The sequence below is a fragment of the Macaca nemestrina genome, chromosome 3, assembly GCF_043159975.1.
Source record: "Macaca nemestrina isolate mMacNem1 chromosome 3, mMacNem.hap1, whole genome shotgun sequence".
In the NCBI taxonomy this organism is placed as follows: Eukaryota; Metazoa; Chordata; class Mammalia; order Primates; family Cercopithecidae; genus Macaca; species Macaca nemestrina.
This window is the reverse complement of record NC_092127.1, coordinates 86,156,933-86,177,382: the sequence shown is the minus strand read 5'-3', so window position 1 is coordinate 86,177,382 and position 20,450 is coordinate 86,156,933. Positions and strand designations below refer to the sequence as shown.

The following is a 20,450-nucleotide window of genomic DNA, read 5'->3' as shown; positions in this document are numbered from 1 at the left end:
CTCTTTGCTTATAGCAACGAGGTTATTCCTCTGATTGATTTTATGTGTGCGTGTGTGTGTGTATCCAATCCAATCTCAAAATCTTACTTGAGGGTCCATTTCCTGTAATAATTTCTGTTGCACATTACCGTATCTTTAGAGTCTTAAGAGGAAATAGAGGACAGATTAAAAATAATTTAAGAAGGCTGGGCATGGTGGCTCATGCATGTAATCCCAGCACTTTGAGAAGCTGAGGCAAGCCCAGGAGTTTGAGACTAGCTGGGACAACATGGCAAAACCCCATTTCTACAAGAAGTACAAAAAAACTAGCTGGGTGTGGTGGCACACATCTGTAGTCCCAGCTACTTGGGAGGCTAAGGTAGGAGGATCACCTGACCCCAGGAGGTTGAGGCTGCAGTGAGCCCTGGTTGTGCCACTACACTGCAGCTTGGGTGACAAGAGAGAGACCCCGTCTCAAAAAAAAAAAAAAAAAAAAAAAGGAAAGATACTGTTACAACGTATTACATTACTAATTCTGTTTATCAAGGCACCATTACAAAAAGACAAACCAAATTGTAAGAAAAGATACTGGCCACATACATATTTGACCAAGAACTCATATCCAGAATATATAAATGATTCCTAAAAATCAATAAGAAAAAGACTGACAACCCGACAGAAATGTGGGCAAGTGACTTAAACAGGCACTACAGAAAAGATCTCCAAATGTCTCTGAAGGCCATTTTTGTCAAGCAAAAACTTAAAGATCTCCAAATATTAAGTAGTATAAAATGGTGCTCAACTTCAGTGGTCATCAAGTAAAAGGTTAATATCAAAATGAGATACCACTACATTCCCATCAGAATGATCAAATTAAAAAGATTGACAGTACCACGTGTTGACCACAGTATGGAGAAAGTGAAACTCTGACACACTGTTGTGGGGCAGTGATGGGGGACAGGGGGACGGGGATTGGCTAAAGTTTCCATAAACTTTGGAAAGCTGTCATTCTTTACAAAATTTGAAAATACCTCAATGACTAAGCAAGTTTAATCCTAAGTATATACTCAACAGAAATGTCTTCACTTGCATGTAAAGAGACATATAGAAGAATGCACCATAATTGGTTAATAGCTTTAAAGTGGAAACAGCCCACTGAAATATCAACAATAAAATGGATATATTTTGTTTATCCATTTAATATAGAAGTGAATATGAACAAACTATAAACACCACAGATCATTTTCAGAAATATAATGGTGAAAATACACATATAATTTCATTCATGTAAGATTCAAAACTAGGCAAAAATGATGTATGGTTAGAAATTAGAAGAGTGGTTACATTTGGGGAAGAGCGACAGGATAGTTATTGGGGTCTCATAAGAAGGTTTCTATTTCCTGGGTGCTGGATACAGGGATATTCTTTGTGATAAATCACTCATTTTTGCATATATGCTATATTACAATTTTTAAAAGGGTGGTCCTTAAAATATTATGAATTAGGGGTTACCGCCTTGCCCCTCTCCATCAGTTCAAATATTTATTCCAGTTCAGATCCCACATCTTACATGAAGCCTTTCCCAACCACTTCAGCCAGAAGCAATTTCTCTTTCTTCCTGGTTTTTATACCATGTTCTCTGGGAGGTAGTGTAATATAGTAGAAATAGTATAGGCTAAGGAACTTGGACTTCTCACAAACTATTGAAATAAAAATTTTTAAAAATGTAAAACGTGTAATTTTTGGGATTGTTACAATATTTGCCCTCAATAAATCTGTGTGGCAATAAAAAGCAGAAGAGTGACTTGGTCAGACTTGTATCTACCCACCACAAGTTTAACCAACAAATACAAACATTTATATACATATATTAAATTTAATTTATATACATAAATGTAAATATATAGCTTTTACCATGGAAAACTACTCAGCCATAAAAAGAAATGAAATAATGGCATTCACAGCAACTTGGATGGAGTTGGAGACCATTATTCTAAGTGAAGTAACTCAGGAATGGAAAACCAAACATCATATGTTCTCACTTATAAGTAGGAGCTAGGCTACGAGGATGCAAAGTCATAAGATTGATACAGTGGACTTTGGGAACTCTGTGGGGGGAGGGTGACGGGGGTGAGGGATAAAGGCTACACATTGGCTACAGTGTTCATTGCTCAGGTGACAGGTGCACCAGAATCTCAGAAATCACCACTAACTTATCCATGTAACCAAAACCCACGTTTCTCACAAATTATTGAAATAAAGATTTTTTAAAAATGTAAAATGTGTAATTTATGGGATTGTTAAAATGTTTGCCCTCAATAAATCATGTCTACTTTGTTCATACATCTTTGCAACGTGCCTTTGCCACTTTCCCATCAAAGGGTTTATTTCCTCAGCCCTTGAATCTAGCTATCTTTGTGACTTTCTTTGACCATAGAATGCAAATAGATGTGACTTTGTACAACTTCTTTTTTCACCGTTTAGAACACTGCACTGAGACCACTATGTTTTAAGTCTGGGAGTGAAAAACAGTATAAAGGGAGCCACATGAGTGAACACAGGGAAGACTAACAGAATTTTCTGGCCAAATCAATGTAGTGAGAGATAATAAATCACTGTTTTAAGCCACTGTTTTGGAATGCATGTGTAATGCAGAAATAGATAACTTTTGGGAAAGAGTCCCTTTTCCATTACCTAGCTCACCTATTTACTCTGTTGTGGCAGAGAATACTATTATTTCCCAATGTCCTTTCTCCTCCTCTTCCTTTTATATTAGAACCCCCATATGTTTTGTTTTGTTTTTTGGGGTTTTTTTGAGACGGAGTCTTGCTCTGCGCCCAGGCTGGAGTGCAATGGCGCGATCTCGGCTCACTGAAACCTCCACTGCCCGAGTTCAAGCAATTCTCCCGTCTCAGCCTCCTGAGTAGCTGGGACTACGGGTGCACACCACCATTTTTTTGTATTTTTAGTAGAGATGGGGTTTCACTGAGACGGCGTTTCTCCATATTGGTCAGGCTGGTCTCGAACTCCTGACCTCAGGTGATCCACCCGCCTCAGCCTCCCAAAGTGCTAGGATTACAGACATGAGCCACCGTGCCTGGCAGAACCCCCATATGTTAGCTGGATACATTGCTACACGGATACTGACTATAATTTCCTAACTCTCTTGAAAGTTTGGCCACGTAACTAGATTGTGGCCCATGGGTTGTAAGTGGAAATGGTGGCTCCAACTTCTGTAATATGCCCTTAGAAAGAAGAAGTATACTCTTTTTCTGTTTCCTATTCTCAAATGTATCATGGCAGGAGGTGGAACTACCATCTTAGGCCATGAAATAGAAGCCACATATTGAGTAAATCAGATTAAAAAGCTACAAGTAGCTTGAGTACCTAATATACAGAGCTGCTCTATCAGTCATGAACTGATTATCCTTGGACTATGAGAGAAAAAGAAATTTACATCTTATATCATTACTGTTTTGACCTAAGAGCAAGCAAACCTATAATCGCAAGTAATATGTGTTTTTCACATTCCCTCATATATATGTTCATGTATATATATACCTTTACAAATAGAAATATCTGTATGTGTACACACAGATATGTGAACATCTGTATATGTATTGATGATGTATTTTGTTTTACAGATTGAGATCCTACACTTTTCTCCATCTTTTTCTCATTTAGCAATATCTGGAAATGACAACTCATACAACTTGAATTCATTCCTTTTGATAGCTATATAATATTTTATAGGATGCAGGAGTTGTAATTTATTCTGCCATTTTCCTACTGATAGCTTTCACTTTGTTACCCTTTTTTCCACTATGAATATTTTTGTGAATAGAACCTTATGTATTTTATTTCTATAGGACAGATTCCCAAGAATGGTATAGCAAGGACAAAAGATATTTGTAGCTTAAAAAATTTTAATACAGGTTGCCAGACTGTTTTACAAATAGGTTGAAAAATTTCACATTTATGCCAGCTATCCATAACAATACTCTTTTACTTGGACCCCTCACCAGCCATAGTTGCTATTGGTCATTTAACATTTTTCCCAGTCTGAAAAGATGTTTCACCTCACTTGTGACAAGAGAAAAAATAGTAAAATTTTACTGAGATTAAACATTTCCACTTATTAGCCCCGAATCCAACAGTTTGAATAACATACTCTAATAATGCTGTGGGGGCACTCTCATCTGTTTATACAGCACCTACGGAGAGAAATTTGGCAATATCTGTCAAAATTACACACACACAAACACACACATCTTTAACTTAGCAATCTCTTTTCTGTGAATTTATCCAGCAGATATCTTGAACGTGTGAGACAAAATTATGTACATTATTATTCAATGATACTGCTTTTAAAAGCTGAAGACTGAAAACAATGCCCAGGTCCATCATAAGGGCTAGTAAAATAAATCCGTTCTGGCATTCATGTAGTGGAATACTAAGCAGCCATTAAAAGATAAGGAAACTCATTATGGAGTTACATAAATTCTAAGATATATTGTAAACTAACATATGTAGGACAGTGGATATATTGTTATCTTTAAAATGGAGAATAATATAAATTTGTATTTTTCTATAAAAGCTCTGGGAAGGTATGCAAGAAACTAATAAAAGTAGTAATGGGATAAGTGGTGTTGGCAGGAGAAATTGGTGAACAGGAGATCACAGGGAAGACTGAAACTCAAAACCTCTCTCTCTCTGCACATATACTATTTGAATGAACTATATATTCAAAAAGAAAAGAAAAATAGCTCCTATAAAGTGAATTCAATTTCCCCTATGTGAGTTTTATGATCCTCACTTCCATCGACTGAATAAAAGGGGTAAGATCCACTTCACAGTACTTTCTGAACACTAGAGGTGTGCTTGGCTCAGTGTCTGTCCCATATTAGGCACTCAGTAAATTTTAGTTGAATTTAAAAAAAATTGTCAGTTTGTTAGACTAATTGGCATCTTATTTTAATTTGCATTTTCCTGATTTCTCCTGATTCTGAGCCTCTTTTCACATTTGGATTTATTCTCTGAATTAATATTATTTGCCCATCTATTCTTCTGTTGAATTGCCTGTTCCCTTGATGTAATTTCTGAGTTCCCTGATTAAACCTCCTTGCAAATATTTTTCTAAATTTGTTGTGTATCTATTAATTTCGTTTAGATGTTTTTTGCAAAGTTTATTTTTATATTGACAAATATGTATATTTTTGAGGATAATGTATATTCTGCTGTTCTTACATGAAATATTCTATAAATGTCAACTAGATCCAGTAGATTGATACTACAGTTCAGTTTTTACTGATTTTCTGCCTGCTGGATGAATTACTGAGAGAGAGATATTGAAGTCTCTGTGATACAAGATTTGTCTATTTCTCTTTGTGGTTCTATCAGTTTTGCCTTACACATTTTAATGCTGTTAGGTGCATATATGTTAAAGATTGTTACATATTTTTGGAGAATTTACCTCTTTATCCTTATGTAATGCTTCTCTCTATCCCTGACAGTTTTCCTTTTTGTGAAATCTGCTTTGTCTGACAATATAGCAATTCCAGCTTTCTTTTTATTAGTTTTAGCATGGCAGATTTTTCTTCAGTTATTTACTTTTAACTTGTCTATGTCTTTATATTTAAAGTGAGTTTCTTACATATGGTTCCTGAAAAAATGAAAAACTAGTAAAGGCTGTTGTCTTCCTCCCTCCAAATCAACCCTGGGTAATGACAGAAAGAAGAAAGAAGCAAAAGCTTGAGGAATAAGATAAAAAACTAAGAGGAAACCATAGTTAGTGTTAGGAGTAAGTTCTGAAATACTGTTTTGCCATGCCTCACTTTGCTGCGTGGGACAATCAGTGCCAAACTACTGATTGCTACAGAAATCACCGGCAACAGATCAGGCTTCCTGTAGGATTAGATAAAGGGTCTGTTGAAGTGAGTTGCCAATGAAAAAGTGGGGCTGACCAGATACTATAGAATATTGGGGCATTCACCTCTCTATTCCTTCCCTGCTGCCAGAATTTTGATAAATTATAACAGCCTTCTGCTGCTGGATTGTGGATTTCAACACAGATCCTTACTAAAGAAATAGTAGCAAAGAGAGAGCATCAGTTCTGTGGTGCCTAGAGCTCTTGCTTTCTGCTCCTTAAACCTGTGGGAAGGGATAAAAACTAGGGTCTGCCATTTTGTTCTACCTTTGTATCCATTATTAGAAGGGGTAGTAGATAACACTAGGAGAACACGGCTCATGACCCAAAATATCTAGACACCTAAGGAGTATGATCACCATCAAACACAACAAATTTCACAACATATACCAACAGAAGTAGAATAGGATATACCAATAATTTTAATAACTCAATTATTCATTCAACACAATTTGTAAAGATACAGGGTCTCACTCTGTTGCCCAAGCTGGAGGAATCATAGTTCACTTCATGCAGCCTTGAACTCTTGGGCTCAAGCAATCCTCCTGCTTCAGCCTCCTTGCTAGCTGGGATTACAGGTGTGTGCCGCCACACCCACCTAATTTTTAGAATTTATTTATAGAGAGGAGGTCTTGCAACGTTTCCCAGGCTGCTTCAAACCCCTGGCCTCAAGCAGTCATCCTGCCTTGGCCTCCCAAAGTGATGTGATTACAAGCATAAGCCACTGTGCCCAGCCCATTTAACAATTTTTTACTGAATACCTACCAAGTGTCAGGTACTAAGGATTCATCAGTGAAAAAGGTGAAAAATTTTGTTCATGTGGGACATGGCAAGGGGGACAGAGACAAAAACATACAAATAACTAAATAATAAACAATTTTAGAAGGTAATATTTACTACAAAAACAATGCAGAGTAGGTAGATTGGGATTGATGAAAGGGTTGCCATTTTAAAATGAAACCCATCCTAAAATTGGAGCCACAAAGATGCAGGGTTGCAGTGAGGTTGGTAATATGTGAAGAGTGAACAAGAAATCATAAAGCCATGTAAGATTATTAGGTGTGGAAAAATATGAGCTAAAATAAGTAACATAGCTGGGCGGTGGCTCACGCCTGTACTGCCAGCACTGTGAGAGGCCAAGGCAGGCAAATCACTCAAGCCCAGGAGTTTGAGACCAGCCTGGCCAACATGGCAAAACCCTGTCTCTACTAAAAATACAAAAATTAGCCAGGCATGGTGGCGCAAGCCTGTGATCTCAGCTACTCGGAAGGCTGAGGCACCGAAAATTTCTTGAAACTGGGAGGCAGAGGCTGCATAGAGCTGAAATTGCGCCACTGCACTCCCACCTCGCAACAGAGCAAGACTGTGTCAAAAATAATAATAAAAAATAAAACAATAAAGAACATCATAAATAGCAGATGGATCGGATTTTATGATGCTTTTGAGATACAGAATTTTATTATTTTTGTGCAGTTAAAATCTCTAGAACTTTTCCTTTGTGCTTTCTAGTGCTTTCATGCTTTGAAAAAAACCTTTTTATCCAGAGATATTTTTAGGTTGATAATTAAAATATTTTAAATTGTAATATTCGTATATGGAAAGAAATTCAAACAAAAGAGGATAATAGAAAGTAAAAGGCCTCATCCACTGCCTCTCCTCCTTTCCTCAGAAGTTATCATTTTTCTAGGTATCCTTCCCGAAATGTTCTATGTATAATCAAATACATGTAACTTTTAAAATTTATAAATAGGATACTATATATACTTTCTACAATTTGCTTTCTTCATTCACACATATGGCCCTACTCCAGAGACTGAGGTTTTAAATATCAGGAAAAATTTTATTTAGAAGGCAAAACTACAGAGACAAAAGATAATTGGTTACCCAGGGGTATAAGGTAGATAGGGGTAAATAGGTGGAGCATAGGGCATTTATAGGGTAATAAAATGATTATGTGTGGTACTATTATGGTGGATACATGACATTATGCAGTTGTCAAAACTGATAAAACTATACAGCACAAAGAGTGACCCCTAAGGTTAACTATGGATTTTAGTTAATAATGTAGCAGTATTGGTTCATCAGTTGTGACAAATGTACCATAATAATGTGGGATATTAATAGGAGAAATGGTGTGTTTGGGTTACAGAGGGTGACAAACAGGAATCTGTATTTTCTGCCCTATTCTTCTGTAAATTTAAAGCTATTCTTTAGAAAATCTTTGAAAAAAACTTCCTTTAGAAAAACTATTCTTAAAGCTTTGTAGAGGATATTTTAAAGTTGGAGGCTAGAGGTCACATATTTGGTAGACTGTTGTTATGGTCCAAACATAAAATAATAAAGGGCTATACTATGGTAGCAAATAAAATTACTTTGAATAGGTTTGCTAATACCTAAGAAAATTTCACATTAGAAATTACTGAGTGGAATTTATAGTTTCTAATATAAAGAAATCATGTGTCAAAAATCAAAAGCAGGAAAAACTATGCATAAAAATTATGAGAACAAAAGCAAATGTGGCTGAAAAGATGCTAATACCATAACATGCTGAATATATATATTTTTTAAAGTTAACATGACACAGAGGGACCAGGAAATGCATGTACTGTATTGTTTTATTTATGTTCTTATTTCCAGATTTCTGTAATATATATATATATACACTTCTAATTCAATTTTATTTTTGTGTGTGTGTGTGACGGAATATCACTCCCTCGCCCAGGCTGGAGTGCAGTGGTGCGATCTCAGCTCATTACAACCTCTGCTGCCCGGGTTCAAGCAATTCTTCTGCCTCAGCCTCTTGAGTAGCTAGGATTACAGGCGTGCACCACCACACCTGGCTAATTTTTTTGTATTTAGTAGAGAATGGGGTTTCACCACATTGGCCAGGCTGATCTCGAACTCCTGACCTCATGATCTGCCCGCCTTGGCCTCCCAAAGTGCTGGGATTACAGGTGTGAGCCACTGCACCCGGCCTGTATTTTCTTAAAAGATCAGCCATTACCAAGTTATTACTGGATGCCTTTAATCTCTTTGTTAGTGTATCCATATTCCAATAAAAATTTATTTACAAAAACAGGCAGTGGTCTGCTCTATAGGATCTTGCACTAATAAGTTACTTTAATTCTTTAAGTTTGTCTTGATTAAAACACATAATGTACATAATGAAACACCATGATTTGGCATATAGTAAGCAACTGAAAATAGTAGTGGCTATTTTATTAAAATAGTGTGTATCATACAGCTCAAAATGCTGATTATAAGATGAATCTGAAATTCAGACTTAAAAGTATTGTTATTATAGTAACAAGAGTATATTTGGGATTTTAAATTTTGTTCTACCACCAGAGGTAGTTTAAGGCTTCTTGTATAATGGTTCTTTGTGATGTTTTTCTGGTCAGAGACACGTGTGCTGAACTCTTGGGACGTATTCCACTACTTGTGGATCCTGGTATTTCCTTGCTCAATTTTCACAAGAAATAGGTTTGGCATCTCTAGGAGTATCAAATGAAGATGTTCAGAAACTACACAAGGTGAGTTCATTTTCAATTTTAAAAAATATTCTATTTATATCCATTGATAATGTAGTAAAAGCTTCCAAGTTACTCACTATAAATCATACAGTAATGGTTCTGGAAAGAGCATGGTAATTTAAAAAAGTAACTATTAAGGTATGGTTGACATGTAAAGCTGTATATATTGTATATAATACAATTAGTTTGGGGATACATTCTAATCAGTTATGCTAATGACAACTTAGATCTCATACAAAAACTCTACACTTTAACTCATCTATCCTCTCCCACATTGTTATGTCAAAATGTACATTTTCATATTGTGCATCAATTAATAAATTACTCTAGCTATAGTTGTTTTTAATACTTTTAACTCAGAATTTAAAATGATTTTATGTACCACCATTACATTACAGTATTAAGAATATTCTGAATGTAACTCTATCCTTCCCTTTACCAGGGAGTTTTACACTTTCACATTTTCATGTTGCTAATTAGCATCCTTTAGTTTCCACTTGAAGTACTTCAACTTTAGTTTCAATTTAAGCATTTTTTGTGAGGCAGGTCTAGTGGTGATGAACTCTCTCAGCTTTTGTTTTTCTGGAAAAGTCTTCATCTTTCCTTTTCTGAATGACAGCTTTGTTGGTAAATTATTCTTAGTTGGCAGGCTTTTTTTTCTTTCAATATTTTGACTATATCATCCCATTCTCTTCTGGCTTGCAAGGTTTGCTGAAAAACCCAGTGAAAGTCTTATAGGAGCTCCCTTGTACATGACAAGTTGCTTTCCTCTTGCTGCTTTCAAAATTCTTTAACTTTTGACAATTTGATTATAATGTGTCTCAGTGAAAAATTGTTCATATCAGATAGGTACTGTGCCAGTGTTTTAGCAAGGTCTGAGAAAGGCATATCTCACACAATGGCATGAAAACCCAATCATCATGCTTATGAACCACAACAAAGATCAGTGAAGACACCTTTATGTTCAATCTACATGGAATTCTTTGGGAATCATGGATCTGGATGTTCATTTTCCTCCCCAGATTTGGGCAGTTTTCTGCTATTATTTCTTTAAATAAGCTATCTGCCTCCTTTCTCTTTCTCGGCTTTCTATAATGTGCATATTGGTTTAGAGTCCTGTAGGCTTACTTCATTCTTTTTTCTTTTTGTTCCTTTGACTGGATAATTTCAAATGGTCTGTCTTCAAGTTCACTGATTCTTCCTTCTGCTTGACTGAATCTGCCACTGAAGCTCACTTTTGAATTTTTCAGTTCAGTTATTGTGTTCTTTAGTTCCAAAATTTGATTTTTTTTTTGAGATGGAGTCTCACTCTGTCGCCCAGGCTGGAGTGCAGTGGCACGATCTCAGCTCACTGCAAGCTCCACCTCCTGGGTTCATGCCATTCTCCTGCCTCAGCCTCCCAAGTAGCTGGGACTACAGGCACCCACCACCACGCCTGGCTAATTTTTTTGTATTTTTAGTAGAGACGGGGTTTCGCCGTGTTAGCCAGGATGGTCTCAATTTCCTGACCTCATGATCTGCCTGCCTTGGCCTCCCAAAGTGCTGGGATTACAGGCGTGAGCCACCGTGCCCAGCCAGAATTAGATTTTTCAATGGTTTCTTTGTTGAAATTCTCATTTGTTCATGTATTGTTTTCCTGATTTTATTTAGCTCACTGAGATTCAAGATGAGTGTTCTGAATTCTCTATCAGGTAATGTATAGGTCTTCGTTTATTTGGGGTCAACTGCTAGAACTTTAATTTGTTCCTTTGGTTGTCATGTTTTCTTGGCGTGTGCGTGATCCTTTAAGCCTTGCCTTCTACCTTTGCATTTGAAGAAATAATCACTTCCTCCTGTCTTTACTGACTAGCTTCAGAAGGGAAAGACATTCACCAGTCAGCCTGACTAGAGATTCTGAAGGTCTCTCAGACCTTTTCTATGGATATGCCCACTCCACTCCTCTTGTTCTATCTTGGGAGGGGAAGTCTTAGGATTGTGTGATTTCTTTCAATCTCACAAAGCTAGACTAGGTGCTGAGAACCTCCTTTTATTTTCTCTAGTGCAGTGCCCCAGAGTGTTCAAGGTTGTGTGCCTTCTTCCAATCCAGTAGGAGCCAGTTGCTGATATCTGTGTACTACCTGCCGGGGCCTGCATACACTATCTGCAGGGGAGGGTGGGCTGCTGGCTAGTGGATGGGTACATGGAGTGTTGGGTGTGCCTGTCAGCTAGTTGAGGGGTTCTGCAAGTGAAATGTCCTGTAGGGCTCATGGGTGAGCCTATGGTGGAGTCTGCAAGCCAGTTAGCAGACTCGACATCTGGCTCTGAAGAATCATGTGTTGGTTGCTATGAGCCTCTGCTTCTTTTCCCTTTTCCTAGCTATTCCTAGACTATTCATCTGTGAAGAGTCCCTCAGTATTCTGGATAGGGAAAAACAGAAGTGAGCCTTTTGGGTGGCACCATGCAAGGCTAGGGAAGCTGGGCACTCACTTGACTCTTACTTTCCTTCCTGGGAGAACTCATGGGCCAAAGAGGCCTCTCTTAGCACTGAACTCTGCTGCCTTGGAGGAGAAGGATGTAGGTAAAGTGAAACTCTGCTTCTTACCCTCTTCAGTGTGTCTATTCTTGAGTTTTTCATTCTACTGGGGTGCTAGAACCTCTTAGCAGATCTCCCAGGCTCCCAAGCGGTATTTGGTATTTCTGCAGGGTTTGAGGGCTGGAACCTACTAATCCACCAACTTGCTGACGTCAGTCAGGGTGCCTTTTATCTGAATAGTATTATTTCACACAAAATGCTATCTCTGAGTTTACTAGCTCAGAGGCAAAATAAAAACAAAACAGTTAAATATATAAGGTAACATTATTAAATCTCACATTTATTCCTTGCACAACTACAATATCTCAAAGCATTATACAGGTTCCTGCTTAATGCCTAGTTCATCAGTGCTTGGAGTAGCTAGTTAGTTCCATAAACTTCTGAGGTAAGTAACAATCTGTCTTATTTTATTATTTAATGACTATATATGCAGATTATAGTAACCATGAAATTTCTAAGGCAAAAAAGATGGCTTCCAAAATAGAAAAAGAAACTTCAAAGATCTATGGAATTAAGCTTTTAATTATGTACATATGCATATACAATTATGTATATCATGTATTTGCTTTGTAACCATAATCTTTGTCTAGTCAATGACTGCAAAAGTGGTATGTCAGTATACACTTATAGAATTATAGGAAAGAAAAGGTTTCTTCAGAGCTCACTCTATTCTATCCTGTGTTTGCTTGTTTATTTATTTATTATGGATTGACTGACAGGGTCTTGCTCTGTTGCTCAGGCCGGGGTACAGAGGCATAACCATACCTCACTGTAACCTTGAACTCCTGGCCTCAGGTGATCCTCCCACCTTGGCTATATAGATAATTCTATACACTGCTAGTTTTTAGTACCACAAAGTGTTATGATAGGTGATTTCAAAATAGTTTCGCCATGTTATTAATTTCCAGATCCCAGTTTTGTTTCTTTAGTTTTCCATTTATTTCTAGTTTGCTGGACTTCCTCTTAAAACTGTGGGGTTAAGGCAAGGCAGTTCCAAATGTAGTTCCTTATACACAAAGGGAAAGTAAGAACACCAAACACCAAAATCAAAATGTTCTAATAAAAAAGTTTATCTCTTTAAAATGTTGAATAGACAGATTTAATAATTCTTTTTTTAAAAAATTGATTAGCTTCTCATATAATCATTAACCCCAACCTATAGTCCACTGTAAGTATCCTCTTAATTTGTTAAAGCATATTAGTTATTCCATTAATTTCATCTACTTTTCCAATCTATCAATCTGTGATTCCTTTTACCTTTCTCTTATTTTGGGTTTCTTATACCTTGATTAAATGTCCTACTTTTTCTTAGTTTATTCCTCATTTAGGTGGAACACATCCTCCATTAGCCTTTTGAGAAGAGAATGTGTAGATTGTGTATTTTTAAAATCTTTTAGGTTTGAAAATGACTTTTTTATAGTTTCACAATGGGTTCTTAGTTTGGATTGGTATAGAAATCTAAATTATAGGTAATTTTTATTCAGATATTTTAAGAATTGCCCTTTAACTTCCAGAGGTACTATTAAGAAATCCAGTACATTTAACTTTTGTAGCATGTGTCTCAAGTCTGTTTGAGTTGCTGTAAAGGAATACCTGAGGTTGGGTGATTTATTTAAATAAGAGATTTGGCTCATGGTTCTGCAGGCTGTACAAGAAGCATGATGCCAGTATCTGCTTCTTGTGAACTCTTCAGACTGCTTACACTGAGGGCAGAAGGCAAGAGGAGCCCATGAATACACAGTTCACATTGCGAGAGAGAAAGGCCAGGAGTTAGCGGTATGGGGGTGCCCAGGCTCTTTGTTTTTTGTTTGTTTGTTTCTTTCTTTCTTTCTTTGAGACAGTCTCACTCTGTTGCCCATGCCGGAGTGCAGTGGCACAGTCTCGGCTCATAGCAACCTCCATCTCCCAGGTTCAAGCGATTCTCCTGCCTTAGCCTCCCGAGTAGCTGGGACTGATTACAGGCGTCTGCCACCACACTGAGCTAATTTTTGTATTTTTAGTAGAGACGGGGTTTCACTATGTTGGCCAGTCTGGTCTTGAACTCCTGACCTCAGGTGATCCGCCCACCTTGGTCTCCCAAAGTGCTGGGATTACAGATGTGAGCCACCGCGCCTGACCCCAGGCTGTTTTTAACCACCACCTCTCACAGGAGCAAACAGAGTAAGGACTAATTATCACAAAGACTGTACCAAACCATTCAGGAGGGAACCACCCCCATGACCCAAACACCTCCCACTAGGCCCTACTTACAACACTGGGGATCAAATTTCTTCTTCCTTTTTGAGACAGTCTCACTCTGTGACCCAGGCTGGTTGCAGTGTTACAAGCTCATTGCAACCTCCATCTCCTGGGTTCAAGTGATTCTCGTGCCTCAGCCACCTGGGGTTACAGGTGTGTGCCACCACACCTGGGTAATTTTTGTATTTTTAGTAGAGATGGGGTTTCACCATATTGGCCAGGCTGCTCTTGAACTCCTGGTCTCAAGTGATCTGCCCGGCTCAGCCTCCCAAAGTGCTGGGATTACAGACATGAGTCACCGTGCCCAGCTGGGATCAGATTTCAATATGAGACTTGGAGGGGTCAAAAAAACATCTAGAGAAAGAGCTCCAGAAATCTGCATGGGGTTCCTTTAAGCATTTTATATTAATAACAATCTGACATACTCAATATCTATGTTATTAGCATTGACACATTACATAATTACATTGATCATGTAGATCTAGACCAACCACTGTGAAAAAAACAAGGTGCAGCTAATAATAAAAAAGATGAGTTTTTAATGAGGTAAAAAAATAATGATGAAATATCATACTAACTATGCATGTATATGTGCCAGCTGCTGTTTTAATTGCTATCTATGTCTTAATTCAGTGCATATACACAATACATCCTTAAGATGTAGGTATTACCTACATTTTTACAAGTTATATAATTTATCCTAGTAGAATCAGAATTGTAGTCCAAACAGTGTGGCTCCAAGAGTCTACAGTCTTAACTATAATGCTGTATGTAATTCCTTGCACTAAGTAGACGGTAGTAGTGTTTTGTTATATTGTTATTAAATGCCCTTTCTTGACCAAATAAAAAATTGCTAAACCTATCTTGGCTTCCCAATTTAAAAATTTATTGGCTGATGAAATCTAAAAGCCTGGAAATCAACAATTTATAGGGCCAGTAAAGAACAAAAAAATGAAAATTTGAGAAGTAACTGATGGAGCAAGGTCTTAAAGGGATTCAGCTCTAGAATACAGGGAGCAGTTAGATTTGGAGAACAGAACAAAAGCTAAGTATAGAAGGGATTATGACCAAGTAGAGATGATGGTGAAAAAAAGCTTCTCTGGTAACTAAAAATCAAGGTCATCTGAGTTCAAAATAAGCCTGGTAATGTTAATAGAAGACATAATTATTAATGTAGAATAGTGAAGATTTGAACAACTTTTGTGAGGAATGAGAAAAATAAATAAATCCAGGAATGGGCTAACAGAATAGAAAAAGAGAGGATTTCAAAACTAAATCAATGTTTAGTGGCAGTAAAAATGTACCAGAATGTGAGATTGTGGTCAGAGGTAAAATTTCTGAATTTAGGGTCTCAAAGCCAGAGTAAAGGGTCATTCATTGATGGTAAAGACGATAATGATAATAACCATTCATTGAGTATATTACAAAATTAATTGTATCTAGTCATAACCACTGGTATCGCCATATCACAGAGAAGAAAACTGAGGCCCTAATTAATTTTCAGTAAAAAGTTAAGTTTTTCATACAACTTGACAAGAGGACTCAAATTCATAGAGTAGTAAAAGGGTCAGACATTCTCAATGCAATTTGAAGAAAACAGGTGGGGAAGCTTATCTTGCTAGATATTAACACTTATATAGTTGTAGTAATTATGACAGTATGGTATTGTTATAGAGGTATTACAAATACAGCAATGGAAGAGAATAAGCAACCCAGGGATGTTTAGAAACCTGATTTGAGATAAGTGACATTACAAACCACAAAAACAAGTTTAACTCTTCAATAAATGGTGCTAGAACAATTAGTTGTTTGTATGTAAAATAATAACAAATGAGAGTAGACCCCTTTCTCAAGCACAAAAAGTAAATACTGGGTAGAGTAAAGCCCTAATATGAAGGCTGTAAGTTTAAAAGTTTTAGCAAAAACACAGATGAATACGTTGTGATTTAGGGGTAGAAAAAGATTTCTTAAACAAGACTCCCAGAACACAAATTATAAAGAAAGAGACGAATAAATTTGGCTACACCCAAACAAATTTCAGTATAAAAAAAAGACATACATGGCCAGGCACGGTGGCTCACGCCTGTAATCCCAGCACTTTGGGAGGCAGAGGCAGGTGGATCATGAGGTCAGGACTTCAAGACCAGCCTGGCCAATATGGTGAAACCTCATCTCTACTGAAAATACAAAAATTAGTCAGGTGTTGTGGTGGGCACCTGTAGTCCCAGCTACACCAAAGGCTGAGGCAGGAGAATCACTTGAACCTGGGAGGTGGAGGTGGCAGTGAGCTGAGATCACGCCACTGCACTCCAGCCTAGGCAACAGAGACTGTCTCAAAAAAAAAAAACAAAAACAAAAAAACAAAGAGATATTCACTAGAAGATAAGCAACAGGAAAAGATAAGCAACGAATGTAACCAACAAGGTAATATTTTCCAGAAAACATGTACCAGTGAAACTGATGAACAAACCAATAGCACAGTGGGCAAAGATGTCAAGAGAAGTCTAGTAGGCATTTGGAATTAGACTCCTAGAATTGAGATTGCCTAAAGAAATCTGGGCTGGAAATAGAGATTTGGGCTATATCAACTTAATGATCATATTTGAATTTGGGGCACTGGATGACCTAATGGGATAAAAGCATGAAAGAAATAAAAGTCTTGGGCCTAGCTAGGACAGGCAGAGGATTAGTGATCCTCACTCAAGTGCTTGAGAGTAAATAATGACTCCTTTAACTGTATTTACATATTTACTTTATCTTGACTTTTCTGACCACAGTTTATGTCTTTTAAAGATGGAGTCTAAAAACACTATCTCATAAGGTGATCAGATAAGCCTATTACTTCTATTTAGAGCAATGTTATCTTTAGACCATGTTTCATGTGCAGCCAAGAAGGCAGGGTTGTGGAAATTAAATACAAATATAAATGAAAACAGGAGTTAAATTTTAAGTAAAGGGAATTTAAGAAAATATTCCTTTTAAGTGGATAATAAGATTTTTAAAATTGGTGGAGTTAGGAATTATCTCTTTTTATACATTTGCATAGCTCATGTAATGCATCAGAATACCTAATATATGATCCACACCTGTTCTCTGAATTTCAAGGCCTCCCAAAAAAGTTTTATCCGTATAGACTTGCATTCACTACATTTTTTCTACTTGAAAATAACAAACCAGCTATTCAAATAAACTGCTAAGAGGTAGGAAGCCAGCCATAAAAAATTACGTACTGTAAAATTACTTCTATGTGAGGGTCAAAAACATGCACAGCAATACAGAATAATAGTAACGGTGGTCGATGTGGTTAGAAGGGGCACTTTTTAAAAACGCCTCTGTTGAACATTCTATGTATTGATGTGGATGTTGGTTACCTGGAACTGTACATTTGGCACTTGAGCATTTCACTATGTTATACCATTGAGGTATGTATTTTTTAATTCTTTAAAGAAAAACTGCTTGGAAGTCTTATTCTTAACGCACAACAATCACAAACATTAAAATTATACAGTCCAGAGAATGTAAAGTTGCTTTAAAAAATTCCTTTTCTCAGTTTAAAATACCAAGGGGAAAAATGAACTCAACACAGCATGTCTTGCCCTTGTCAAGATGACAGATCCTCTAAGAGAAGAAACGAATAGGTAATGGCCTTTTCCAAGATTTTCTTCCCCTAATGCACCCCACTTCCAACCTACCCCTACCTCAACTAGGGTATCCAGTTGTACCCAAAGGTGCTTCTGCATTAGATCCACAGAGATTAAAGATAACAGCTAACAGAATAGTCCAGAGGACAAGGATATTCAAGTTCCATCATCTTCAGGATAAAAAAACTCCAGGGTTTACCCCCAAACTTAAAGCTCTCTAAAGGAAATCCATCGACCTTTTAAACATCACTTTGTATATATCATCTTCTGTACTGCCCTAGCTCAAAAACATGAACATGTATCTAAACATCTTTGTAGCATTTCCATTGTAAATTTTACTTTAACAATTTTGAACATGTTATAATGATAGAAAATTATTTAATCTAGATTTCGGTCAACTCTATTACTGACAGTTATTCTTTTTTAGTGAAGGACAATCACAAACACTAAATTTATACAGTCCAGAGACTAAAAGATTGCTTTAAAAAATTTCTTCCTTTTCTCACTGTAAAATAAAAATACCAAGGGGAAAAATAAAAAGTATTTATTATAACTGGCTGTTACACTGTCATACACAATGAAACACTGGACCATGAGCAGTTCGTTATTACATGTTGTTAGTTAAGTGTAGAACTGTAAATAATGAGGCACGTTATTAAGATATCACAAACATTATCCAATCAGCAAGTGCACGACTTCGGACATTTTGACTTCAGCCAAAATATGAAACAAAGTCATAGCAAGAAAGTTATTTCAAGGGACTGAAATTTTCTCCTCCTACCCTTCAAATCTTTTAGAGATATTAATAAAAACAACTATCCAGCCTGGATGGATATAATGGGACTCCATCTACATACACACAAAATTTTTAAAAATTAGTTGGGTGGCCGGGCGCGGTGGCTCACGCCTGTAATCCCAGCACTTTGGGAGGCCGAGGCGGGCGGATCACAAGGTCAGGAGATCGAGACCACGGTGAAACCCCGTCTCTACTAAAAATACAAAAAATTAGCCGGGCGCGGTTGTGGGCGCCTGTAGTCCCAGCTACTCGGGAGGCTGAGGCAGGAGAATGGCGTGAACCCGGGAGGCGGAGCTTGCAGTGAGCCGAGATGGCGCCACTGCACTCCAGCCTGGGCGACAGAGCGAGACTCCGTCTCAAAAAAAAATAAAAATTAGTTGGGTGTGGTAGCACACGCCTGCAGACCCAGCTACTTGGAAGGCTGAGGCAGAAGGATCCTTTAAGCAGGAGTTAGAGGCTGCAATGAGCTATGATCTCACCACTGCACTACAGCCTGGGCGATAGAGCGCGACCTTGTAACAACAACAACAAAATTAAAACCTTCAGGAATACTTTAGATCAAGCTTGCCCAACAGGATGGCTTTGAATGCCACTCAATGCAAATTTGTAAACTTTCTTAAAACATTATGAGATTCTTTTTTAAAAGCTCATTAGCTACTATTAGTGTTAGTGTATTTTATGTGTGGCCCAAGACAATTCTTCTTCTTCCAGTGTGGCCTAGGGAAGCCATAACATTGGACCCCCTGCTCTAGACTTTAGCAGAAGCCTTGCAACATAAAGAAAACAGTACATAAGACTTTAGACTCTTTTTTTGTTTTGTTTTTCTTTTTTGAGACAGAGTCTTGCTCTGTCGCTCAAGCTAGAGTGCAGTGGCACATTCTCGGCTCACTGCAACCTCCGCCTCCCTGGTTCAAGCGATTCTCCTGCCTCAGCCTCCCGAGTAGCTGTGACAGGCACCCGCCACCGCTCCCGGCTAATTTTTGTATTTTTAGTAGAGACGGGGTGTCACCATCTTGGCCTGGCTGGCCTCGAACTCCTGACCTCGTGATCCACCCGCCTCGGCCTCCCAAAGTGCTGGGATTACAAGCGTGAGTCACCACGCCCGATCGGCTTTAGATTCTTTTACCACTTTCCCGAAGGGAAAGGAAGTGAAAATATCTAAGGAAGGACTACTACGAATCTTCTCTGAGTGGCAAAAACCAGAGGTTTTGGAGCCAGGACTGCAGTTAAGTTGCCAAGGGGCAGAGATGTAAGCAGTTCCTGGTTTAGTTAAAATATTTTAATTTTTATTTTTTTAAGCCTGGCTTTTGGGGTGAAAGAGTAAACTTAGGCACAGGGGTCTGGGTAGGGCGAGGATACTCATGGACGAGTATGCAACCCTAGGGCCACAGAACCCAAACCGTAGGGGAAGAGGCGGGGCGAGAGGGGACGAAGTGGAGACAGCAAGAGACTCACTTTTGAAAGGCACTTTCCGGTTAGAAAGCACTCTCACATGCTTAACTCATCGTACACAGTATCCTTTCTGCGGGTCTCCAGCATCTACAGACGTTAAAGGCCCAACAGGGTGGCCACCTTCATACAAGATTCCGAGGAGGGCCTAGCTACCCGCCGGTTCCCGCGGCTCGGCAGTCCGCCGCGAGCGTACGTCACTCGCCCTCCGCCAATCGGCGCCCGGCAGGTCACCTCTCCTCCCAGGGCCCGCAGCCCAGGCCGAGGCCGCGAGTGCCCGCCGGCCGCTTCCGCTCTCGGCGCAGGCGCAGGCGCT

The 20,450-nt window shown here is 38.2% G+C and overlaps 1 protein-coding gene and 1 non-coding gene across 4 annotated transcripts in view; both read right to left on the bottom strand.

Moving 5' to 3' along the window:
- The window catches only part of LOC105486329 (ubiquitin conjugating enzyme E2 D3), a 74,808-nt gene extending 54,533 nt beyond the window's left edge, over positions 1-20,275 (bottom strand). For all 3 annotated transcript variants that reach the window (XM_071093244.1, XM_024794261.2, XM_011749176.3), the window contains exon 1: positions 20,141-20,275. The gene's annotated coding sequence lies outside the window, so the exon portion shown is untranslated. The remainder of the gene's footprint in view (positions 1-20,140) is intronic.
- LOC112427504 (small nucleolar RNA U13) lies at positions 10,278-10,382 on the bottom strand. The gene has a single exon (XR_003019095.1). It is a non-coding gene; the product is annotated as a small nucleolar RNA U13 (small nucleolar RNA).
- Positions 20,276-20,450: the final 175 nt, after the last annotated feature.